At 44.4% G+C, this 25,405-nt stretch overlaps 1 long non-coding RNA gene across 1 annotated transcript; it reads right to left on the bottom strand.

Moving 5' to 3' along the window:
• Positions 1 to 7,796: 7,796 nt before the first annotated feature.
• On the bottom strand, positions 7,797 to 12,219 carry LOC115603165. The gene is made up of 3 exons (XR_003989778.1): positions 11,967 to 12,219; positions 9,559 to 9,568; positions 7,797 to 7,810 (listed from the first exon to the last, which is right to left on the bottom strand). It is a non-coding gene; the product is annotated as an uncharacterized LOC115603165 (long non-coding RNA).
• Positions 12,220 to 25,405: the final 13,186 nt, after the last annotated feature.

The following is a 25,405-nucleotide window of genomic DNA, read 5'->3' as shown; positions in this document are numbered from 1 at the left end:
CCGTCAGCCCCACCTGCTCTAAAAAGCGGGGAAGTAAGGGATGACGTTGATGATGAGAACCTAGAAGTAAATAAAGGATGTGAATGTAGAGAAGAACGGGAATATCCCGTCACCCCAATTTCACATCGGACCCGACAGCGAGATATGCAGGGTAAAGAGGCAAGGATTCAAACGTCCAGTGTATTATGGGCGCCGCTCCGTCAGGGAGTAGGAGCAGAGGGACCTGTGTATGTTAAGATTCCTTTTTCCCCGGGAGATTTGGTGCTTTGGAAACAATCCACTGGGGCTTATGCCAAGAACAATAAATTGGTCAAAGTTATATAATGTCAGACAGGAAAGGACAGAATCTCCGTCCGTGTTTTTGAAGCAACTTAAAGAAGTGGCCAGGAAATATACGGATCTGGATGTAGAAATGGAACAGACTAAGGCTCAGCTGGCTCTAATTTTCTTAGGGCAATCTCAGTATGATATCAGGAAGAAATTGCAGAAATTAGAGGGTGCTGAGTTACGTGATTTAGATAAGCTGCTGGAAACAGCTTGGAAAGCGTATAATAACCGAGAAAGAGACGGTGCTCAGAGGCAGCAGCGAAATTTATTGGCTATAATACAAGGCAGAGGACAAGGTGCCCCAGGTAATAGGGGAAGAGGTAGAGGAATAATGCGTGGGCGAGGAAGAGGATTTGAAACATTTAATAATTCAGGGTCAGGATCAGGCAGATTAGGCATTAATCAATGTGCCTATTGTAAATAGGAGGGGCATTGGAAAAATGAATGCCCTCAGAGACTGAGACAGAACCCACAACCTGGATACTCCTTCGGGGAATCCGAGGTAGCAAAAGCCATGGTTCTGGGAGAATATGGGAGTCAGAGCTGACTAGAATCAGAAAAGGGTGAACCACTAGTGAAAATACAGCTGGGGGAAGAGGAGGTACAATTTTTAGTCGATACTGGTGCAGCTTATTCTGTGTTAAATGACCTGTATGGGAAAATAGGGAATAAGACTGCCACAATAATAGGGGCCACAGGGAGAGAGGAAGTGCGGCCATTCATGCGACCCCTGGAATTACGGTTTGGGGGAAAGGAATTGATACATGAGTTTCTATACATGCCGGACTGTCCTGTTTCCCTGTTGGGACGAGATTTATTATCAAAATTAAACACCAAAATTATTTTTGAAAATGGAGAATTGATTATGCAGGTACCGGAATCACAATCCGGACAGATACTAGTGTTAAAGGACAGTCCAAAGGCCCGAATACCTAGGGAAGTAGAGGAAGCAGTGATTCCCACAGTTTGGGAAACAGAAATTCCGGGAAAATCGAAGATAGCTCAGCCGGTAGTAGTGGAATTGAAAGAAGGGGCAAGACAGGTACGGATAAAACAACATCCCATAAGATTAGAAGCACGATATGGGATAGTAAAAACAATTGAGAAATTTTTTTTAAAAAATTTGGAATTTTAGAAGAATGTGAATCAGAATATAATACACCAATTTTTCCAGTAAAGAAACCAAATGGTGAATACAGGTTAGTACAGGACTTAAGGGCAATAAATGAAATAACAAAGGATATCTATCCGGTAGTGGCTAATCCATATACATTGTTGACATCTGTAAAGGAGAAATATAAATGGTTTACAGTAATTGATTTGAAAGATGCTTTCTTCTGCATTCCCCTTGACAAAAGCAGTAGGAAACTCTTTGCCTTTGAATGGGAAAACCCACACAATGGACGTAAGACTCAGTTAACCTGGACGAGACTTCCACAAGGATTCAAGAATAGCCCGACACTTTTTGGAAATCAGCTAGTGAAAGAGTTGGAACTCTGGGTAACTCAAGGAAAAATTCAGGTACCAAGGACACAATACCTTTTGTTGCAGTATGTAGATGACATATTTATTGCAACTGAACAAGAATCACTGTGCATACGAGTAACAATAGAGATTCTGAATCAATTGGGACTAAATGGATACAAGGTTTCGAGGGAGAAGGCCCAGATTGCCTGCACTACTGTAATGTATTTGGGCTGTGAAATCTCCCAGGGACAACGGAGGTTGGGAATTGATCGTATAAAGGCAATTTGTGCTATTCCAGAGCCTCGGAATTTACATGAACTGAGAAAATTCCTTGGAATGGTGGGTTGGTGCAGGTTATGGATATCGGACTATGGACTGATAGCTAAACCTTTATATGAGGCACATAAATCTCAGACCTTCGTTTGGGAAGGGTCCCAAAAGGAAGCTTTTAAAAAGCTAAAAGAAGCGTTAATAAAAGCACCTGCCCTGGGATTACCGGATTTAACTAAGGACTTCCAGCTGTTTGTGCACGAGAGACAGAGATTGGCATTGGGAGTCCTGATGCAGAGACTGGGAAGCTGGAAGCGACCAGTAGGATACTTCTCCAAACAGCTGGATCCGGTAAGTGCTGGATGGCCATCGTGCCTACGAGCAGTAGCAGCAACAGTGACATTAATACAAGAAGCAAGAAAATTGACCTTAGGAAAACATATTGATGTATATGTGCCACACATGGTAATGACTGTTTTAGAACAAAAAGGGGGGTACTGGCTATCCCCAAGTCGGATGATGAAATACCAGGCGGTATTAACTGAACAAGATGATGTGACTCTAAAGACAACTAACTTGTTGAACCCAGCAGCCTTTCTAGGTACAAATACAGAGGACGGCATATTAGAACACGATTGTGTGGAGACGACTGAATATACATATGCGACGAGGGCCGATTTGAAGGATACCCCACTTGAGCAACCTGATCAGGAACTTTTTACTGATGGAAGCAGTTTTGTGGAAGGTGGGGTCCGTTATGCTGGGTATGCAGTAACCACACAAAACGCCCTAATAGAAGCAAAAGCTCTGCCCCCAGGGACTTCAGCACAACGGGCAGAGATAATAGCTCTCACCAGAGCTTTAGAACTGAGCAAAGGAAAGCGGGTAAATATATGGACAGATTCGAAATATGCATTTGGTGTGGTCCATATACATGGAACTCTATGGAAGGAACGAGGGCTCCTATCCTCACAAGGGACAAATATAAAATACCACGAGGAAATTCTGAATTTAATAACTGCTGTGCAATTACCAGAACAGGTGGCTATCACGCACTGTAAAGCACATCAAGGAGGAAATTCTAACATAGCCGAAGGAAATACATTTGCGGATCGGATGGCTAGAAGAATTGCACGACAGGTACAGACTGTTATGGCCCTGGTACCAACGAAGGTAAGCCCATTACAGAATTATATGAACCAAAAACCAAGATACTTGGAAGAAGATGTTAAATTAGCTGAATTAGTAAAGGCTCGACTGAATCCGGAAGGATGGTACGTAACCACTACTGGACAAGTGGTGGTACCACCTGCCATCATGCGGACAATTTTACAAACCGAACATCAAAAATGTCATTGGGGGGCAGAGGCATTGGTAACATATTTAAAACGAGGAATAATCTCTACACAGATGTTAACAATGGCAAAATCCATAGGATCTAAATGCGAAATTTGTTTGAAAAACAATCCAGTAGTCAGAAGGAAAGTAGAAATGGGACATATCAGAGTAGGTATGGAGCCGGGTGACTATTGGCAAATTGATTTTGTGGAATTACCCAAGACACAGGGATACCGATACTTGTTAGTAGGGGTTGCCACCTTTTCTGGATGGCCAGAAGCCTCTCCCTGTCGCACCAATCAGGCTAAAGAAACAGTGAAATGGTTGTTGAAAGAACACGGTGTTTGTGGATATCTCAAGGATAGAGCCGATCACTGCTGTGTGCATATACCAAACGTAACTGCAGATATAGAATATGACATTACTCAGTTGGGAAAAATTGAAAAGGAAGCTGAAAAGGAAAAAGAAGAAATAAATCATAATTGAGTAGGAGCATTATTTGATGGATTGGGAATTCACCTTACTGGAGGGATTCATTCCCTCATAGAGACAGTGTTTACTCTATTACTTGTGTTCCTTGTAATCTATTTGGTATATTTTTGTATTCGAAAAGAGATAACCCGGAATACCAATTGGCCACATAAAATCATTGGAGCAGTGACTCAACAATATCCACGACACCCAACACCTCCACCTCCTACCTATCAGGAAACAACTACATGAGTGAAAATACTTGCAGAAGATGAAGTATTTTCAAAGGGGGGAAATGTTAGAAATCATAACGTTTGATTAACAGAAGTTTAATCAAGTTTTAATCAATATATATATAGTATTTAGCCTTACTGATTTGGTTGATTTGTGTTTTGTTAAGTTTGTTACTAGGTCAGAAAGGCCTAGTACCTAGGATGTGGACATAGATTTATGAGACTATTCAAGCGATATCCCTATAAGGTGGTGGTTTGGTAGGAAGAGTACTTTAAAGATTATTCAAGTAGAACTTTTAATTGTGTTGAGAAACAGAGTTGTATACTAAGAACCAGTCGAGGGGAGAGAGAAGAATACTGGCGCAAGCACAATCGTTGGGACTTATCCAGGACTCTAAAAGGTAAAAAGGACATAGCGAGGAAGACGTCTTACTTCATCTGAGGAAGACTACTTACTTCATCCTGACGACCACCAGAAGGGGGCTGCACAAGCGCAGAAACAACTGATGATGTAATCAGGAGATGATGCAATTTATAAATACATATGTATGAGAGGAGGATGTAACCTGTTGAATATACATTAGATTGTGAAATCTCAGTAGGATAAATTGCGGGCGCATTGTGACGGTCTTTGGAACCAGATTTGGGTGCATACCCCTGGTTCCCGGGGCCTCGAAATAAAGCACCACATATAACCTCCTTAGAGTGGTTATGTGTTCTTCTCTCGGCTAACACCACTATCACTATACCAACTTTAGTTATCCAGCTCCCACTAAAAAATTGTTCCCAGGATCCCATTCCCCCAAGATTGATTCCATCCCATGTTTGCACTGGAACATGGGCAATCTTTTTCATTTCTTTTACAAGTTCATTTACAGCTTTTCCTTCATCATCAATTTCTAGGCAGCAATTACTAAGATTAAATTTTCCACAAACTCCTCCTTCCTGAGCTAGGAAATAATCTAAAGCCAAGCGATTTTGATATATTGGAGTTCTCATTTTGGTATTTTGTTTTGCAACCAATCCTAATGCATCTCCTGTTTTATTAACTACTATTTCTACTACAGCTTGTAACCTGATAATCCTGTTTAACATATATATAGGGGTTCTATATCCCCAGGACCCATCTTCAGCCCAAGTCGCCGGATCATAGTAAGAGATTATTCGTTCTGGTGGCCATTCATTATTTTTCCAATTACCGATTTGCAGTTCCCTTTTATATCGTGTTTTCCTTAGTTCCTCTGTTTCTGTGTATAACTGGACTCCCAAGCGTTCCCCTCGATTTATAGGTAATAAAAAGAAACTAGGTCTAATTGTTCCTAAGATACATGATCCTGCCCAATTTCGAGGTAAGAATGCAAAGGCTATTTTACCACAGATCCAATAATGTCCATCTGGGGTGGGCCAACCTTTTGGTATATTAGTTCCATTAGTCCAATTACTAAATTGTTGATTTATTTCCATAGGATCTCCCCATTTTTCCCAATCTTTCTTTGTTTTGTTCCATATATATCCCCCTTCACAAAGTAAATTCCCTACTGGTTCCTCATCATTTTCTAGGTTCTGCCAACAATTTTTCCCAATTATACTCGTTTGTAAGATCCATTGCTGTCTCTTGTTGTTCCCTTCTCGATTTTTCCAGATGGCTGGGTTGCTTATATTACTCTCCATCGCCTCCCAGGGCCATCTCTCCCCCTGGTTAGTTCCCCCACAAACATAACAGTTAGTTACATTTAATGCTTTAGCTATATTCTCAACCAAGTTTACAAAAAGATTTTTAGCGACTGTGGGAATTTCATACCGGACTCCTGTTTCCATTTCATGATAAAAAGAATTGAATAATAAATGGTGTTGCACGGATTCTCTTTTCTCTTCTTTGATTTCAATATATATGATCACACCCGGGTCTTCTCCTGACCCATATACCTTGAGTTCAATTTTGGTTACTCCTTTCTGTTTCCAATTTCCTAAATTTATAAGAGTTAAATTTACTGGATTGCAAGTACGGGTCGTACAATTACTGTCCGTTTGCATCCTTGCGATTGAGGCTTGCAAATCCCCACATTGATAATCATATCCCCAGCCTGCAGTATCCCAACATACACAGGACCAATCTCTCCTTCCACATAGGTGTGTCGACTGATATCTTGCTGTTGGACTAGGTACATAATTGGGATCTATTTGACATTGATATGCACTGGGGCAGATGTATTTTGGTTGATTACTATAATATCGTCTCCATTCCAAACTTCCACAATTAGTATCTAGATCATCATCTATAATATCGCATGCATCAAAGATTACCGACACTGATGCATTCAAATTGGCTAGGGCCTTACTTGTTCGAATTAATCTCCCTGCTTCTGAATTTGTCTTCATTTCTACCCAATATTGATAAGGGAGTTCTTTTGGGTTAAAGCATACCGTTTTGCTTTTCCTCTCTTTACAAAGTCCATATTGGGTTAGGTTATGTATACAGTAGCCAATTATTGTTCCTTTACATTCATATACAGTGTGATAAACCAGTGTTTGAGAGGTTATTCTCCCTCGTCTTGTTGTGGTAACGCATTCACTGCAGTTATTGGGGATGTTCTCGGAAGCCACGGTATTTTCTCCTATGGTTCCTATCAGAACCCACACCAAAAGAGGTCCGGTCAGGATCATAGCGCTCAGCGGTCACAGCCCCAGGGGTTGCAGCCCTCAGCAGACCTTTCCTGCTGCAGCACCGATTCCCTCTGGTCTTGCCCTCTCTGGTAGATCAAGGGTATATTTCCCGTTGGCTATTATAATAAATAATATTCGTCCCACAACAACTGCTCCAACAAGGTTGTGGTCTCACACTGAATGCAAGGAATTATGATTAATTTCTTCTAAAAAAATTGTTCTTAGTCTTTCCCACAAGCAATAATATATTTTCAACTATACCTGCGTTCCTATATCATATTTAGAGGAGTCAATATGAATTCCCTCAGTTACCTTTAGGTCCTTTTAAGCGTTATCTTGGTGTCTCCTGGCTCAGTCATGACCTTCCACTCTTTCACAGGTCCTTTCACTCGCGACGCATGAGTCCAACCCTTTTCGGCGGTCCTTACAGCTGTCTCTGTAGTTAGAAGAACAAGAAACGGTCCTTCCCAACGAGGGGACAAACTTTCTTCTTTCCAGCTTTTTACCAATACCCTGTCCCCGGGCTGAATTTTATGTATTAAGAATTCCAAAGGAGTGCTTTGAGCTAGCATTCCTTTGGCTCTGAGTTCTTGTATGTTTTTATTCAAAATAGTGATATATCATTGGATAGTCTCATCTTCCAATTTGGGGTGACTTATTGCTAGCCCTTGAGTGTAGGGTATCCCATATAACATCTCAAAAGGTGAGATTCCAGTTATCGAATTTGGCATAGTTCTAATATTCAATAGGGCTAGAGGAAGGCATTTTGTCCAAGGCATTTTAGTTTCTATTATTAATTTTGACAATTGATGTTTTAGGGTCTGATTTACTCTTTCTACCCTCCCAGAACTTTGGGGATGCCAAGGAGTATGATAATCCCATTGGATTCCCAAAGCTGATATAACATCTTTAAGGACTTCAGACGTAAAATGAGACCCCTGATCTGAATTTATTATTTCGATCATCCCATATCTGGGAATTATTTCCTCCAATAATTGCTTCGCCACCACCTGAGCCGTTGCCCTTGCAGTGGGGATGGCCTCAACCCAATGTGTTAATTGATCTATTATTACTAACAGGTATTTATACCATCCTACTTTTGGCAATTCGGTAAAATCGACCTGTATTCTTTCAAAAGGTCGATGAGCCAAAGGCCTCCCCCCCTTTGGGGCCTGTCTCATTTGTTTCTTATTAATTTTCTGACATATTAAGCATCCTTGTACTTCTTGTTTTGCTATTTCAAAAAGTCCAATACAGCCATAGAATTTTAAAAATTGATCAGCAAGTGCTCTTGTTCCCCAATGTGTTTGCTGATGTAATCTGCATAATATTCTCCTAGCAAAACCCTTAGGTAACATTTCTCTCCCATCTGGTAATACCCATTTATCGTTTTCAAATTTGGCCCCCAATTTTTCATATTCCTTTAACTCATTTTGAGAGTATATTTTAGGTTCGTTTATCTGTTCTTCCTCTTTTTCTAGATGTTCTCCAGTGGTTAAGGTTAAAAGAGCTGCCCGCCTGGCTTCCTCATCTGCCAGATTGTTTCCTCTGATTCTAAAATGGAGCCCCTTCTGGTGTCCTTTAACATGGGTTACAGCTATTGCTTCAGGTTTCCTTATAGCTCGTAATATTTGTTTAATTAATTCCCCATGTACTAACCCTTTTCCTTGGGTATTTATCAAGCCTCTTGTTGCCTTCTGAAGGCGTGGCAACCTGGTTCAGGAACGGCACGGCGACCAACCCCAGGCCGCTCGGGCCATCAGCTCACAGACACCAATGTGGTGGATGGCAAATGGCGTTTATTGTTAAGTAGCATAGCATTATATAGCTTTAGGTGTTATAGACGTCACTTCCGTCTGCTTACATCATAAGCTAAGCTAAACGCTATTGGCTATCAGAAAAGTCAGGAGAGGGGCTCTCTCTTTCCGTACAGTGCGATATCTTCCGGCCGCCAGACCTTAACTACCTACATTTCCCCCCTCCCTATGCAAAATTAAATTGGCTAAAATATAACAATCTTAAAAAATATATCATAAACTTGGATACAAACGTACTAAATGTATGCTGTTCTTATTCTATGTTCTATAACAATCTCGAAATATGTATCACAAACTTGAATAGAAAACATAAGGCACGCTAAACAGAAGATAACTGGGGGATAACTGGGAGTAGTGGGGTATAACTGGGGGTAGCTAAAGGGAATTTTAAACGAAAACATTTCTAAAGCAATTATTGGCGTTCTACTAACATAACGTTAACCTTTTCTAGCCAGTTCTTAACAAATGATACGAGCTTATTCAATATACAGGGTCCAAAAATCAATGCTATCACGATCATTGCGATTGGTCCTATCAAGGTGGATACCAGAGTGGTCAGCCATGGTGAATGGTTAAACCATGATGTAAACCAACTTTGCTGTGCCTCTCGTTCCCTTTTTCGTTTTTCTAAACCTTCTCGCAATTTGGCCATAGTGTCTCTTACTATTCCAGTGTGGTCCGCATATACACAACACTCTTCCCCTAGTGCAGCGCACACTCCCCCTTGCTGTAGAAACATCAGGTCTAATCCTCTTTGATTTTGCAACACTACTTCAGATAGTGATCTAATTGATTTCTCTAATGCACTTATCGATTGTTCAGTTCTAGCTAAGTCTTCATCTACTGCTATCCTCAATATGCTAAATTCTTTATTCTGTTGCACCAAGGATGCTACTCCTGTACCCACTCCCGCACCTCCTATGATCATAAGAGTAGCTATTGTTAATGCTGTAAAGGGTTCTCGTTTTGACAGATGATGTTCTAAGGTAATTTGTGAGTCATAGGCGTAGGCAAAGTCTTCGGCATGATAAAAGATTTTTGGGACTATAGTTACCTGGACACAATATTCTGAGGCTTTATTAAATTTGTCCAACGACAAACAAGGTGTAATTCCCATAATAGAACAAACCAACTTGGTATTGTTGGCCGGAATTAACCACCTTGCAGAGGTTTCTTGTGTCTTATTGACACACAGTTGTTTTTTGTGCTCTGGGACTTTACCTACACACACGCCACTACCTACCACGTGTGCTAATGTAAGCCCTTGTTTTTCTGTGTCCCACTTACATTGGGTCGGATTTGTTTCATTTGTATACGTGGGTGTGTCACTCACCCCTACAGCCTCATAAAAGGGTGGTTTAATGCTATAGCACAACCAACAATGCTCCGTAAGATTTGGGTGAGTTTTGTTCAGTAATTGGTAGCTAGCTTGCATCATTTTTCAGAGAGGGTTTCCGTCAGAAATTTTGGTGGTGCGTGTCGCTACTGATGCGGAAGCTTCGGCACTCTTCATGGTTGTATATGGTAGAGGCGTGGTTATTCGTGGGTTAAGAATCAGGTTTTACCGGTGTGGAACTCCCGGGTGTGGACAGGATGCTTGTCGGCTTATCGTCTTCATTTGTCACTGGGGCATACGGGTTACGAGGGCATCCGACAATCCAGTCCTGTGGATAAAAACTCACAGTTTTCATTAGTTTTATTCTGAAAGTCCGGTTTAATGGACTTAAGTGGGCACCACTTAACTTTTCCATCTTTTTTAACAGCGGCATACCCTCGCCCTGTAAGGACTAGCTTCCACCCTTGTTCCCATTCTCCCAGCTCATTTTTAATTATGACCAACGGGCCTTCTTCTAACGCTCGAGTGGCACTCCTTGGCGAAGTGCCCTTTCTTTCCACAGGCCCAACACGGTCCTCTGGGTCGATTTTGGTGCGAGGGGGATGCTGTTGGCAGGTCTCCCAGCTGCGGGCAGTTTGCCACCGCATGGCCCGCCTGACCACATTTAAAACATGCCATCACATTGGCTATTGCGGTATGAACAGCCACTTGAATCGGGGCTAGATGCTCTTCCTTTGCGACATGCTTAATCATGTCCGCAATACTTGACCCCACTGGCAGTGATCATAGGATTTCCTTCGTTGCCGACTTACACTGCTGGCGTAGGCAATCTGCAACAACCGGGCCTTTCGCTTCCGCAGGCAGGGTCGAGGAGTCAACCGCTGCCTGGAGACGATCCACAAATTGCGTGAAGCTCTCACTTTCATTTTGCTTAATTGTAGACCATGGCGATGGCTTGACAATGACTCTAGAGGCTGTGCGAATGGCCTCTCTGGCCGCACGAGTAGTTGTCATAACCTCATGGGCCCGTAGGCCCTGGGCTTGCGCCTGGGGGGTAATCATTGTTGGGTCTGTACCCATCAGCCGCTGCAGGCTGGAGCCATGTAGCGGGTGATCCGCCCCGGTTACTTGGGCTAGTTGCCTTGCACAGTTGTCCTCCCATTCTTGTTTAAAAACGATCATTCCTTCCCGGTCAAAGATCAATCTGCAGGTTTGTTTTATATCAAATGTGAGCATATCGTCTTCCCCGAAGACACCGTCTATGAGGGTGGAGACCATGGCAGAATTAAGCCCTTTGTCTGCAATTGCCTTAACAATCGCTTGTATATCTTTAGGGTTTATTGGTGAGTGAACCCTTTGTCCCCCGTCCATCACCCGGACTGGGAACGCTAGCGTGGCTGATGGAACCCAATCGGCACACGCAATCTTAATTTTCCTCCAATCTGTGAGAGGGATTTCTTCCCCTCATGGTCCTTTTTTATTTCGGACAGGAATATTTCGGCTTTTGACTGTATTTATTCTCATTTCCTCTTCCTCTGAATTTGAATCAGTTGCGGGCCACTCGTCCCCGCTAGTGTCTGATCCGGGTTCGGAACTTGACTGACTGGTTACTTCTGGTTTCCGGTACCTTTTTGTCAAGCTCCGGCCCCGCCCGCTTCCCTTGCAGGCGGGCGGTCCCCTCCCTCTTGGTTCGCCCCGCCCTCTGCTCGGTGGGGTGTTTGCCCTATAAGGGCATTTTTTCAGACGGCCGCTCTGATTGGGTTTCCGCCCTTCGCTCGTGCTCCCCTCTTCTCCCCGTTCGCTCCCACCACCTTTCTCCTTTTCGTTCTCCTCCCCTTCCCATGTACTTGCGCTTGTTAATGTCAGTGTTCTCTCCCAGTTCCCGCCATAGGCATCTTCGTCCCGCCCTTCCCTTTTCTGCTCGGCGCCATCTTGCGGCGCGTAGGGCGGCGGTCTAGCCCAGACTTCCTCGGGCTCTGGTCCCTCCCCGGCGCCCCTGGCCTCCTCAGTTAACCCACCCCATTGCTTATATAATTGTGATACGACCTTCGCAAGGGCTTCCATCCTCCTTGCTGGTCCGGGAGCGTCCTCCCCGCCGGGCTGGTCCTGCCGCTCCGGCCGCCGTTCACCCAAATCCAGGCGACTATTCCCGGGTTTCGGCACCACTTGTTGCCTTCTGAAGGCGTGGCGACCTGGTTCAGGAACGGCACGGCGACCAACCCCAGGCCGCTCGGGCCATCAGCTCACAGACACCAATGTGGTGGATGGCAAATGGCGTTTATTGTTAAGTAGCATAGCGTTATATAGCTTTAGGTGTTATGACGTCACTTCCGTCCGCTTACATCATAAGCTAAGCTAAACGCTATTGGCTATCAGAAAAGTCAGGAGAGGGGCTCTCTCTTTCCGTACAGCGCGATATCTTCCGGCCGCCAGACCTTAACTACCTACACGTCTTTCCTCCCATATTTTTCCAAAAGTATGAACTATACCAAAAGCATATTTTGAATCTGTGAATATAGTCCCCTTTTTGTTTCGTAGCCTTTTTAGTGCTCTCAACAGGGCATATAATTCACATGCCTGTGCTGACCAGCTTGTGCTCAATGGTCCGGATTCTATTACTTCCCATTTTCCTCCATCCACAATTGCATATCCTGACTTTCGTTTCCCATTAATTACTCGTGAAGATCCATCCACAAACAATTTTTCTCCCTCTTCCAATTCTTCTTCCTCTAAATCTGGTCTAATTTTTGTCTGTAACTCCACCATGTCTATGCAATCGTGAAAAGGAGCTAAAGTTTCCCCCTGCTCTCCAAATAAAAACTGGGCTGGGTTTTGAGCTGTTGTTGATTTTAATTCCAAATCAGGGGAATGTATTAGGATGGCCTCATATTTTAACAATCGACTATCAGTAAGCCATTTATCTGCTTTCTGTTGGAGGATTCCCCTTACGTCATGAGGAGTATAAACTACTAGGGATCCCCCAAAAGTGACTTTCCGGGCTTCCTCGACCAACAAGGCCACCGACACCACGGCTTGTAAGCAGGTTGGCCAAGCCTTACTCACAGGGTCTAATAACTTTGAGAAATATCCCATGGGTTTCTTGCTCCCTGCCCAATCTTGGGTCAATACCCCATGTGCGGTTTGATTGCTCGTATTTACGAATAATTGAAATGGCTTTCCTAGGTCTGGTAAGCTTAACACCGGAGCCCTCATTAAGGTTTCCTTTATATATTGAAATTTCTCTTCATCCTCCAAAGACCATTTCATAACATTCAAAGTGAGTTTCTCATATAAAAATTTTACTTTTTCACTAAATTCCTCTATCCACTGTCTACAGTATCCTAATAATCCTAGTAGCTGTCTAACTTGCCTTTTGGTTTTTGGTGCTGGTAAAGCTATGATTCCTGCAACCCGATCTGGGTCTAATCGTTTTTTTCCTTTACTCAACCAATGACCCAAATACTTAACCTCTGGTTCCGTGAATTGTAATTTTGACTTTGAAACTTTTAGTCCCTTAGCTCCAAGAAAATTTAATAACGCTATCGTATTCTCCCGAACCTCCTCTTCTGATTTCCCAGCTATTAATAAATCATCAACATAGTGAAGGAGTTTCACACTTCCTTCAGTCTCAAAGGACATTAACAGTTTCTCTAGGGCTTGCCCAAACAGGTTAGGTGATTCAGTAAAACCCTGGGGCAATACTGTCCATCGTAATTGTTGTTTCCTGCCTGTTTCTGGATCTTCCCATTCAAAAGCAAAATAATCCCTGCTTTTTCGGCTAAAGGACAGGCCCAAAATGCATCTTTTAAATCAATTACACTATACCATGTGTGTTCAGAGGACAACTTATTTAGCAATGTATATGGGTTCGCCACCACTGGAAACCGGGTAACAGTTCTCTGATTGACTGCCCTCAAATCTTGAACTAACCGATAACTCCCATCTGGTTTCCGGACCGATAGTATCAGAGTATTATGTGGTGACATACAGGGCTCCAAAGTCCCTTTCTGTATTAATTCTTCAATTATTGGTTTCAATCCTTTTCTTCCTTCCAAGGAAATCGGGTACTGTCTGACCCTAATGGGTTCTTTTGGATTAGTTACTTCCACCTCCAAAGGTTCGATGTCCAATTTTCCTATTTCCCCCTTATTGTGCCAGACTTCTAAATTAATCCGCTCCTCATCCTTTTCCGTTAATTGATATAAGTTTACAGCAATCATTCCCTTTTCCACCTCTAAATTTATTCCTAAGTTTATAATTAAATCTCGTCCTAATAGGTTACTCTCTGCTTCTTCCACTAATAGAAAATCCCCTATACAAATTTTCTTTTCAGATTCTATTTCTACGTTTTTGATAATAGGGACCCTAAAGGGTTCCCCTTTTGCTCCCACCACTATGGTGGTATCTTTACTTATCTGACATCCCATAGGAAGATGCCGAACCGTAGATCTCTCGGCTCCAGTATCAACTAAAAATATTATTTCTTCTCCCTGGGGACCTATCTTTAATTTTATCAAGGGCTCTGACGATGCTCTTGTCCCCAGAATATAGAGCCCCTGACACCCCTATTCCTCATCTTGAAACATCTTCTCATCCCGCATCCGCTTTCTACAATCTCTCTTAAGGTGTCCTTTTTTTCCACAATAATAACATTCTGGTACCTCTCTAGAGAGGGTCCTAGTTTTTTCCTTCTGTTCTGTCTGTTTCCTTTCTCAGTACCCAGGTCCTGAAACCTTGGGTATTGATCTTGGCTGTTCTCGTTTCTGAGTTTCTCACACTGCTGCTACAAATATTTTTGCCTTTGCTTTCTGTTTCTCCTCATCTCTCCATACATAGACTTTTTGGGTTTCCCTTAGTAACTCCTGCAACCCTCGATCCTGCCAATCATCTAATTTCTCCAGCTTTCTTCTGATATCCCCCCAGGATCGTGCTACAAATTGGGTTTTTAAAAGTGCTTCTCCTACCGGGGAAGCCGGATCAACTCCAGAATACATTTGCAATGTTTTCCTTAATCTTTCTAACCAATCGGTAGGAGATTAATTTTTTTCCTGATGTTCACTAAAAGCTTTATTAATATTTTGTCCTCTCGGAACTGCTTCCCGAATTCCCTGTATAATAATTTCTCTCAAATCGGCCATGTTTTGTCTATCATGACCATTTTGATTATTCCAATTAGGATTTTGATTAGGCCATTTTTGCTCTCCGGGAGGACCCTGCTGATGTCGTCTCTCCCAATTTCGCATTCCGGCTTGCCTAATCATAGATCTTTCTTCTGCAGTAAATAATATTCCCAATATTGACTGCATCTCTTCCCAAGTATAAATACTAGGACCTAAAAATTGATCTAATCGTTCAGAAACCCCAAAAGGGTCGTCTAATAACCGACCCATTTCCTTTTTAAAAGATCTTACATCGCCCGTGTTCAGGGGCACTGCCACAAATCCAATCTCTCCTATATTTCCTCCCATCAGAACCTCTCGGAGGGGAAACAAAGCCTCTCCTTCTCCTGCTCTCTCCTGAGGATCTCTTCCTCCTGTACTTCTGTCTTACTTCTAGTACGACTGGAGGGAGGGGAGGAAGGGGGAGCCGTTTCTGTAAAGTCGGGAGATAACGGAGGATAAATGCCACCTCCACTATTTCCCGAGTTTTGTCTTTGATAGGGGGGTGGTAAATTATCCAACGGCTCCCATGAGGGTTCATTTGTTTTATTTGTTTTCCCTTTCTTTTCCCTTAGGGGAAATAACGAAACCATTACAAATGATCCTTTCCACAATGCCGCATAATCGCTCTCCTCCTGGCTAAAAGGTTCTTTGCCATTTACATATAAATTTAAAACCTGACAAATCCAATCATCAAAGGATCCAAATATTGGCCAATATAGATGGTCAGGCCGAATTTCCTCTTTAGTCCATACCTCCATACAGTAATGGACCATTTTCTCTTTGCTCTTTCCCTCTTGGGACGGACAAGAGCCCCAGTTCCTAATCATTATTCCTAATGGACTTTCTGGTGGTATGTCCGGTAGTGTGCTCCCTTTTCTATTCCTGGGACCTCTCCGTGGGCCCCTTCCTGGGCCAGAGTTACGACTCCTACTCTGACCCATCTAGGAATTTTAATATGGCAATTCCTACAGCCCTTGGTTACCTTGTAAGAGTGTCTTGCACGGGGTTTGGAGTCTATCACCCACCCACGAATCCTCCTATAGGAAGCGCTTCGGTCCTTCACTGGCCAAGTCCCTCGCGGGAGATTGGAACCGCGGTTAGAAGACCTCCACACTCACTTCACAGATCTCGATGTCCTGGCCCGTACCTTCACAGATCCAGGATACCCAGTCCGTGTCTCAGTCACACTCTTCCACACACAGGCAACCGAATCCCACCCAACCGAACGGTATACGCTTTATACTTACGACCCAGTCATCTTCGTTCAGATCTTCGCGTGCAGAATTACGGGCAAAACCTAGTGCTGCAGCCGGCAAGGGAGCTTATATAAAAAATTTTTCTTTGCTTGCCTCTATTCAGGTTCAGGATGGCGTTAGTCCCAACCCGACTCGAACAGGAGCCACCAAAATGTAATGGTGGGGCGCCTCCCCCTGGATCAAGTCAGAAATCAGGAGCAAAAGCCCTCCCGGACGAGCCCCCAATTGTGATAAATTAATCGAGTCCCAAATGGGATTTTTAGAATTTATTAAACGAATAAAGGCAAGCAAACAGCGCTGGGTGCGCCGGGAGTCTCTGCCCACCAAGACGCACACCCCACAGTTCCCGCCCCTGGTTTATATATCTTTCAGGGATAGGCGTGTCTCAAACTTTCCCGCTTCGGACTTTTCCCGCCTCGGCTAGCAGCGACCTCCCAGGGATAGGCGTGTCCTGAACTTCTCCTGCTTCGGCTAGCAACAAAACCGGCCCGACCGGTTTTAGGCTGGTATGCTGCAATGCCTGCCAAACGACCTTGCAAAAAAAACATTGCAAACATAGGAACTATATACATTACAGATGTCCATCACGAGTCTTATCACCATCTTAGCCCTCACACATTCCATTTTTATATGGTTAGGTTCCACAACATTCAATAACAGAATACATTTCCTAACCCCTTAAAAGCATCTAAGCAACCAAACAAGGAACAAAACATTTCTTTCAGCAATTGTGTGATTAACCAAGGAATTATTCCCTTATCCCTTCTTCCCTCTTACTGTGATGTCGACAGGGACATTTATCATATTCTTTTACACATAATAATCACTAAGATTTCATATTTGTTGACACTAATCACTCCTATGTTCCTCATAGGTTGGGGGGGGGGACGGGACGGGATTGTGTGTGCACAATGGGGCGTGTGCTTTGGGGGTCGAGGTTGTTCCCCCGCATCTTCACATCACTTGCCCTCATTCCCTGTCATTGAGGCTGGTTTTAGTTGACACTGAAATACAGCAGCCGATGCGGCTGGGGTTCTGCAGACGCCGCAGCCTGTACACACACCCCGCGGCACGCACACACACAAAAACACACACGCACATGCACACACACGTGCACACATGCTCACACGCATGGAGACACATGCACACACACACACTCATGGATGCAGACGCGTGCACATGCACACATGAACACACATGCATACACATGAACATGCGCACACATATGCACACATATGCACACATGCACACATGCACGTGCGCGCTCGCACACGCACACACACGCACATATAGGCAAAAAACCACACACACGCGCACACGTGCACACACCCACATGCACACACATATATACATGCACACACACGCACAAACACAAACACATGAACACATGCACGTACACACATGCACACACATGTTAGATATATAGAGTAATTAGACTTGTGAGTTGCTTGATTTATGTTCCGTTAAGCCTGTTGCTAACAGTTTGAAACTTGCTGAGTTTTTTTAGTACCGCATAAAAAGTCCTGACAGCAAAGACAGACCTTGGCCGAGCTGGGTGTCTGCACTCAAGGCTACTGGAAAGTTTGGTAACTAGGATGTGGAGATAAATATATGAGACTATCCAAGCGAAGCAGTACTCCCCAGGCGAAGCAGTACTCCCCAGGTTACTTCAAAGCAGAACCTTTAAGATAAGAAACGAAGATGCATACCAGTACCAGTCAGAAAGAGATAAGAAGAATGCTGGTGAAAGCATCATCGTTGGAACCTATCCAGGACTCAAAAGGTGAAAAGTACACAGCGAGGAAGACGTCTTACTTCATCTGAGGAAGACTACTTACTTCATCTTGAGACCCCTGCCCACGACCACCAGGAGGCACTGCGCAAGCGCAGAACATATGGAAATGACTTTTGTACTCATTATAATACGAAGCGGGGATAGGTCATGAATATGTATCAGCATAGTGGGAAAGGTGATGCATATGTAATACTTTACAGGATAAATTGTGAGCACGTTGTAACGGTCTTCGGAACCAGATTTGGGTGGGTACCCCTGGTTCCCGGGGCCTCGGAATAAAGCACCACATATAACCTCCTTAGAGTGGTTATGTGTTCTTCTCTCGGCTAACAGTTTTGGCGACCCAGATGGGACCTCGCGGGCATTGCTGAGGCGGCTCGCGCATCGATTCAGCTCCAGCCGGCACCGAGTGATTCTCGGGGAGCCATCGACCGCGACCGACCTCCGGTGCTCTCGACGGACCAACGGCATTGGTAAGAGACGGTGCTTTATTATTTGGTATTGGTACCATTTCCTGGTCTGGTAAAAGCCTGCCTGTTAGACACGGCGAAAGCTGTGCGTGGTTGGGCTACGGAGCTCCAGGGGAAGCCTAGGCGCCGTCCGTCAGACAGTGGCGAAAGCCCTGCAGGTTCGGCAACAGTGGTCTGGTCTGGTAAACTATTTGGTATAAAGCCTGCAGGTTCAGGCAAACAGTGGTCTGGTTAAGTATTTGGTATACTTTCATGGTCTGGTAAAGTATTTGGTATACTTTCATATTTTGAAATCGAATTTGTCTGTATTAGCCTGTATTGAAATAAGCTTGGAATGTCATCAATACCAAAGTCGTCGCCGTTAGGGTGTATTTTGAGTCACTGGAAGGAGGGGCGGTTTGGACAAGGGATGCAAAAAGGGAAATTAATTGATTACTGTAATGTGTGGTGGACGCAATATAAATTAGAGGATCAAGTCCGCTGGCCGGAGAATGGAACTTTAGATTATGATACGATTATGCAATTAATGTTATTTTGCAAACGGGAAGGAAAATGGGACGAGGTCCCATATGTGGAACTGTTCTTTATGTTAAGAGACAATGATGAATGGAGAAAGGCGTGTGGAATAATGGTTGTTAATGCAAAATCGAGTGAACAATGTAAAGGCTGTGTGGGTGAGAAGAAATGTATGAGATGCATGGCTGTGAATAATGTTTTGCTTTCCGGACCTTGTGGAGAAGGTACGGCGCGGCAAGAAGAACAGGGCGACTTCCAGGGCGCAGCCTTTACCGGCGGAAGCCCCCCACCTTGCCGCCCAGTCCCACCGTGCTCCACCGGGACACGCGGTGGCGGGTGCGCCCAGGGACACGCCGCCGGGATGGAAAAACCCCGAGCGGCTGCGGCGCGGTGATGTCCCGCGACCGGTTTGCATTTTCCCATTGAAAGCGCCGGGGATGCCCGGTGTCGCCGGTGAGGAAGAGGGGAGGTAAACACAGAGGCAGCCCCGGCGCGGGAGGCGCCGTCCGGCGGTGTGACAGTCGCCCGCCGGTGTTGCATCAGTCTGCGCCCCGCTATCGGGGGTGGGGGGTGTGTCGGGAGGGCGCGGCGGTGCCGGTAGCTCCGCCGTGTCCGTGGCGTTCGGAGCAGGCCGTGGCAGCGGCAGCGCTCACGTCCCGTGCCCCGTCCCACACACACCGCGCCCCCCCCCCCACCCCGCCGCGGGTCCCACCTTTGTCCGCGCGCGCCCCCCCGCCCCGCGCGCCTGGGCCACGTGACGTGTCCGCGGCGCGGCGCCGGCTGCGGCAACTGACGTCGCCTCCCACCTCCGCAGGCGCGGCGAGCCCCGCCGCCAAGGACAAAAGAGCGGCAGCGGCAGGGTGAGCAGCGCCGAGGTGGGCAAGTTCAACATTTCAGAAAGATGATGATGATTCTGATTTGTTGATAGCCCCACCAACTCCGTCAATCCCACCTGCCTTAAGAAGCAGGAAAGTAAGGGATGACAGTGATGATAAGAACCTAGAAGTAAATAAAGGATGTGAATGTAGAAAAGAACAGGAATGTCCCTTCACCCCGGTTTCACATCGGACCCGACAGCAAGATATGCAGGGTAAAGAGGCAAGAATTCAAACGTCTAGTGTGTTATTGGCGCCGCTCCATCAGGGAGTAGGTACAGAGGGACCTGTGTATGTTAAAGTTCCTTTTTCTCCGGGAGATTTGGTGCTTTGGAAACAATCCACTGGGGCTTATGCCAAGAACAATAAATTGGTCAAAGTTATATAATGTCAGACAGGAAAGGACAGAATCTCCGTCCGTGTTTTTGGAGCAACTTAAAGAAGTGGCCAGGAAATATACGGATCTGGATGTAGAAACGGAACAGGCTAAGGCTCAGCTGGCTCTAATTTTCCTAGGGCAATCTCAGGATAATATCAGGAAGAAATTGCAGAAATTAGAGGGTGCTGAGTTACGTGATTTAGCTAAGCTGCTGGAAACAGCTTGGAAAGTGTATAATAACCGAGAAAAAGACGGTGCTCAGAGGCAGCAGCGAAATTTATTGGCTATAATGCAAGGCAGAGGACAAGGTACCCCAGGTAATAGGGGAAGAGGTAGAGGAATAATGCGTGGGCGAGGAAGAGGATTTGGAACATTTAATAATCCAAGGTCAGGATCAGGCAGATTAGGCATTAATCAATGTGCCTATTGTAAACAGGAGGGGCATTGGAAAAATGAATGCCCTCAGAGACTGAGACAGAACCCGCAATCTGGATACTCCTTCGGGAATCCGAGGTGGCAAAAGCCATGGTTCTGGGAGAATATGGGAGTCAGAGCTGACTAGAATCGGAAAAGGGTGAACCACTAGTAAAAATAAGGCTGGGGGGAGAGGAGGTACAATTTTTAGTCGATACTGGTGCAACTTACTCTGTGTTAAATGACCTGTATGGGAAAATAGGGGATAAGACTACCACAATAATAGGGGCCACAGGGAGAGAGGAGGTGCGGTCATTCATGCGACCCCTGGAATTACGGTTTGGGGGAAAGGAATTGATACATGAGTTTCTATACATGCCGGACTGTCCTGTTTCCCTGTTGGGACGAGATTTATTATCAAAATTAAACGCTAAAATTATTTTTGAAAATGGGGAATTGATTATGCAGGTACCGGAATCACAATCCGGACAGATACTAGTGTTAAAGAACAGTCCAAATGCCCGGATACCTAGGGAAGTAGAGGAAGCAGTGATTCCCACAGTTTGGGAAACAGAAATTCCCGGAAAATCAAAGATGGCTCAGCTGGTAGTAGTGGAATTGAAAGAAGGGGCAAGACAGGTACGGATAAAACAATATCCCATAAAATTGGAGGCACGATATGGGATAGTGAAAACGATTGAGAAATTTTTAAAGTTTGGAATTTTAGAAGAATGTGAATCAGAATATAACACACCAATTTTTCCAGTAAAGAAACCGAATGGTGAATACAGGTTAGTACAGGACCTAAGGGCAATAAATGAAATAACAAAGGATATCTATCCGGTAGTGGCTAATCCATATACATTGTTGACATCTGTAAAGGAGAAATATAAATGGTTCACAGTAATTGATTTAAAAGATGCTTTCTTCTGCATTCCCCTTGACAAAAGTAGTAGGAAACTCTTTGCCTTTGAATGGGAAAACCCGCACAATGGACGTAAGACTCAGTTAACCTGGACGAGACTCCCACAAGGATTCAAGAATAGCCCGACGCTTTTTGGAAATCAGCTGGCGAAAGAATTGGAACTCTGGGTAACTCAAGGGAAAATTCAGGTACCAAGAACACAATATCTCTTATTGCAATATGTAGATGATATATTCATTGCAACTGAACAAGAATCACTGTGTGTACGAGTAACAATAGAGATCCTGAATCAATTGGGACTAAATGGGTATAAGGTTTCGAGGGAGAAAGCCCAGATTGCCTGCACTACTGTAATGTATTTGGGCTGTGAAATCTCCCAGGGACAACGGAGGTTGGGAATTGATCGTATAAAGGCAATTTGTGCTATTCCAGAGCCTCGGAATTTACATGAACTGAGAACATTCCTTGGAATGGCGGGTTGGTGCAGGTTATGGATATCGGACTATGGACTGATAGCTAAACCTTTATATGAGGCACAGAAATCTCAGACCTTCATTTGGGAAGGGTCCCAAAAGGAAGCTTTTAAGAAGCTAAAAAAAGCGTTAATAAAAGCACCCGCCCTGGGATTACCGGATTTAACCAAGGACTTCCAGCTGTTTGTGCACGAGAGACAGAGATTGGCATTGGGAGTTCTGACGCAGAGACTGGGAAGCTGGAAGCGACCAGTGGGATACTTCTCCAAACAGCTGGATCCGGTAAGTGCTGGATGGCCATCGTGCCTACGAGCAGTAGCAGCAACAGTGACATTAATACAAGAAGTAAGAAAATTGACCTTAGGAAAACATATTGATGTATATGTGCCACACATGGTAATGACTGTCTTAGAACAAAAAGGGGGGTACTGGCTATCCCCAAGTCGGATGATGAAATACCAGGCAGTATTAACTGAACAAGATGATGTGACTCTAAAGACGACTAACTTCTTGAATCCAGCAGCTTTTCTAGGTACAAACACAGAGGACGGCATATTAGAACACGATTGTGTGGAGACGATTGAATATACATATGCGACGAGGGCCGATTTGAAGGATGCCCCACTTGAGCAACCTGATCAGGAACTTTTTACTGATGGAAGCAGTTTTGTGGAAGGTGGGGTCCGTTATGCTGGGTATGCAGTAACTACACAAAACGCCCTAATAGAAGCAAAAGCTTTGCCCCCAGGGACTTCAGCACAACGGGCAGAGATAATAGCTCTCACCAGAGCTTTAGAACTGAGCAAAGGAAAGCGGGTAAATATATGGACTGATTCGAAATATGCATTCGGTGTGGCCCATATACATGGAGCTCTATGAAAGGAACGAGGACTCCTGTCCTCACAAGGGACAAACATAAAATATCAAGAGGAAATTCTGAATTTGATAACTGCTGTGCAATTACCAAAACAGGTGGCTATCATGCACTGTAAAGCGCATCAAGGAGGAAGTTCTAAGATAGCCGAAGGAAATACATTTGCGGATCGGATGGCTAGACGAATTGCACGACAGGTACGGACAGTTATGGCTCTGATACCAACGAAGGTAAGCCCATTACAGAATTATATGAACCAAAAACCAAGATACTCAGAAGAAGATGTTAAATTGGCTGAATTAGTAAAGGCCCGATTGAACTCGAAAGGATGGTACGTAACCACTACTGGACAAGTGGTGGTACCACCTGCTATCATGCGAACGATTCTACAAATTGAACATCAAAAATGTCATTGGGGGGCAGAAGCATTGGTAACATATTTAAAACGAGGAATGATCTCTACACAGATGTTAACAATGGCAAAATCCATAGGATCTAAATGCGAAATTTGTTTGAAAAACAATCCAGTAGTCAAAAGGAAAGTAGAAATGGGAAATATCAGAGTAGGTATAGAGCCGGGTGACTATTGGCAAATTGATTTTGTGGAATTACCCAAGATACAGGGATATCGATACTTGTTAGTAGGGGTTGACACTTTTTCTGGATGGCCAGAAGCCTCTCCCTGTCTCATCAATCAGGCTAAAGAAACAGTGAAATGGTTGTTGAAAGAACATGGTGTTTGTGGATATCTCAAGGATAGAGCCGATCACTGCTGTGTGCATATACCAAACGTAACTGCAGATATAGAATATGACATTGCTCAATTAGGGAAAATTGAAAAGGAAGCTGAAAAGCAAAAGGAAGAAATAAGTCAAAATTGGGTAGGAGCATTATTTGATGGATTGGGAATTCACCTTACTGGGTGGATTCATTCCCTCATAGAGACAGTGTTTATCCTATTGCTTGTGTTCCTCGTAATCTATTTGGTATATTTTTGTATTCGAAGAAAAATAACCCGGAATACCAGTTGGACACATAAAATCATTGGAGCAGTGACTCGAGAATATCCACGACACCCAATAACTCCTCCTCTTACCTATCAGGAAACTACTACATGAGTGAAAATACTTGCAAAAGATGAAGTATTTTCAAAGGGGGGAAATGTTAGATATATAGAGTAATTAGACTTGTGAGTTGCTTGATTTATGTTCCGTTAAGCCTGTTGCTAACAGTTTGAAACTTGCTGAGTTTTTTTAGTACCGCATAAAAAGTCCTGACAGCAAAGACAGACCTTGGCCGAGCTGGGTGTCTGCACTCAAGGCTACTGGAAAGTTTGGTAACTAGGATGTGGAGATAAATATATGAGACTATCCAAGCGAAGCAGTACTCCCCAGGCGAAGCAGTACTCCCCAGGTTACTTCAAAGCAGAACCTTTAAGATAAGAAACGAAGATGCATACCAGTACCAGTCAGAAAGAGATAAGAAGAATGCTGGTGAAAGCATCATCGTTGGAACCTATCCAGGACTCAAAAGGTGAAAAGTACACAGCGAGGAAGACGTCTTACTTCATCTGAGGAAGACTACTTACTTCATCTTGAGACCCCTGCCCACGACCACCAGGAGGCACTGCGCAAGCGCAGAACATATGGAAATGACTTTTGTACTCATTATAATACGAAGCAGGGATAGGTCATGAATATGTATCAGCATAGTGGGAAAGGTGATGCATATGTAATACTTTACAGGATAAATTGTGAGCACGTTGTAACGGTCTTCGGAACCAGATTTGGGTGGGTACCCCTGGTTCCCGGGGCCTCGGAATAAAGCACCACATATAACCTCCTTAGAGTGGTTATGTGTTCTTCTCTCGGCTAACACACATGTGCACACATGCTTGCACACGCGGATGTGCACACAGGAGCACTCACGCACACACATGCACTCTTGAACATGCACACACACGCACACACACGCACACTTGAACGCGCACACACGTACACATGTGCACACGTAGGCATGCATACGCACGTGCACACATGAAAGCACACACGCACACACATGAACACACACACATGCACATGCATGAGCGCACACACACGCACACACGCAAAAGCACGTGCACACCCACACAAGTACACACACGCGCACACACACAAGCACACACATGCACACACACACATGCACATACGCATGCACACACACGTGCACACACACATGCACACGCACACACATGAACACACATGCTCACACACACTCACACACACTCACACATGCACACACATGTGCACATACACACACATGCACAGGCTGGGACTGGGGGGACTGTCGGTCCAGGGGCCTCTC

Source organism: Strigops habroptila, unplaced genomic scaffold, assembly GCF_004027225.2.
Source record: "Strigops habroptila isolate Jane unplaced genomic scaffold, bStrHab1.2.pri NW_022045617.1_ctg1, whole genome shotgun sequence".
NCBI classification, from domain to species: Eukaryota; Metazoa; Chordata; class Aves; order Psittaciformes; family Psittacidae; genus Strigops; species Strigops habroptila.
Note: the sequence above shows the minus strand (reverse complement) of the source record. Positions and strands in the feature narration are given on the sequence as shown.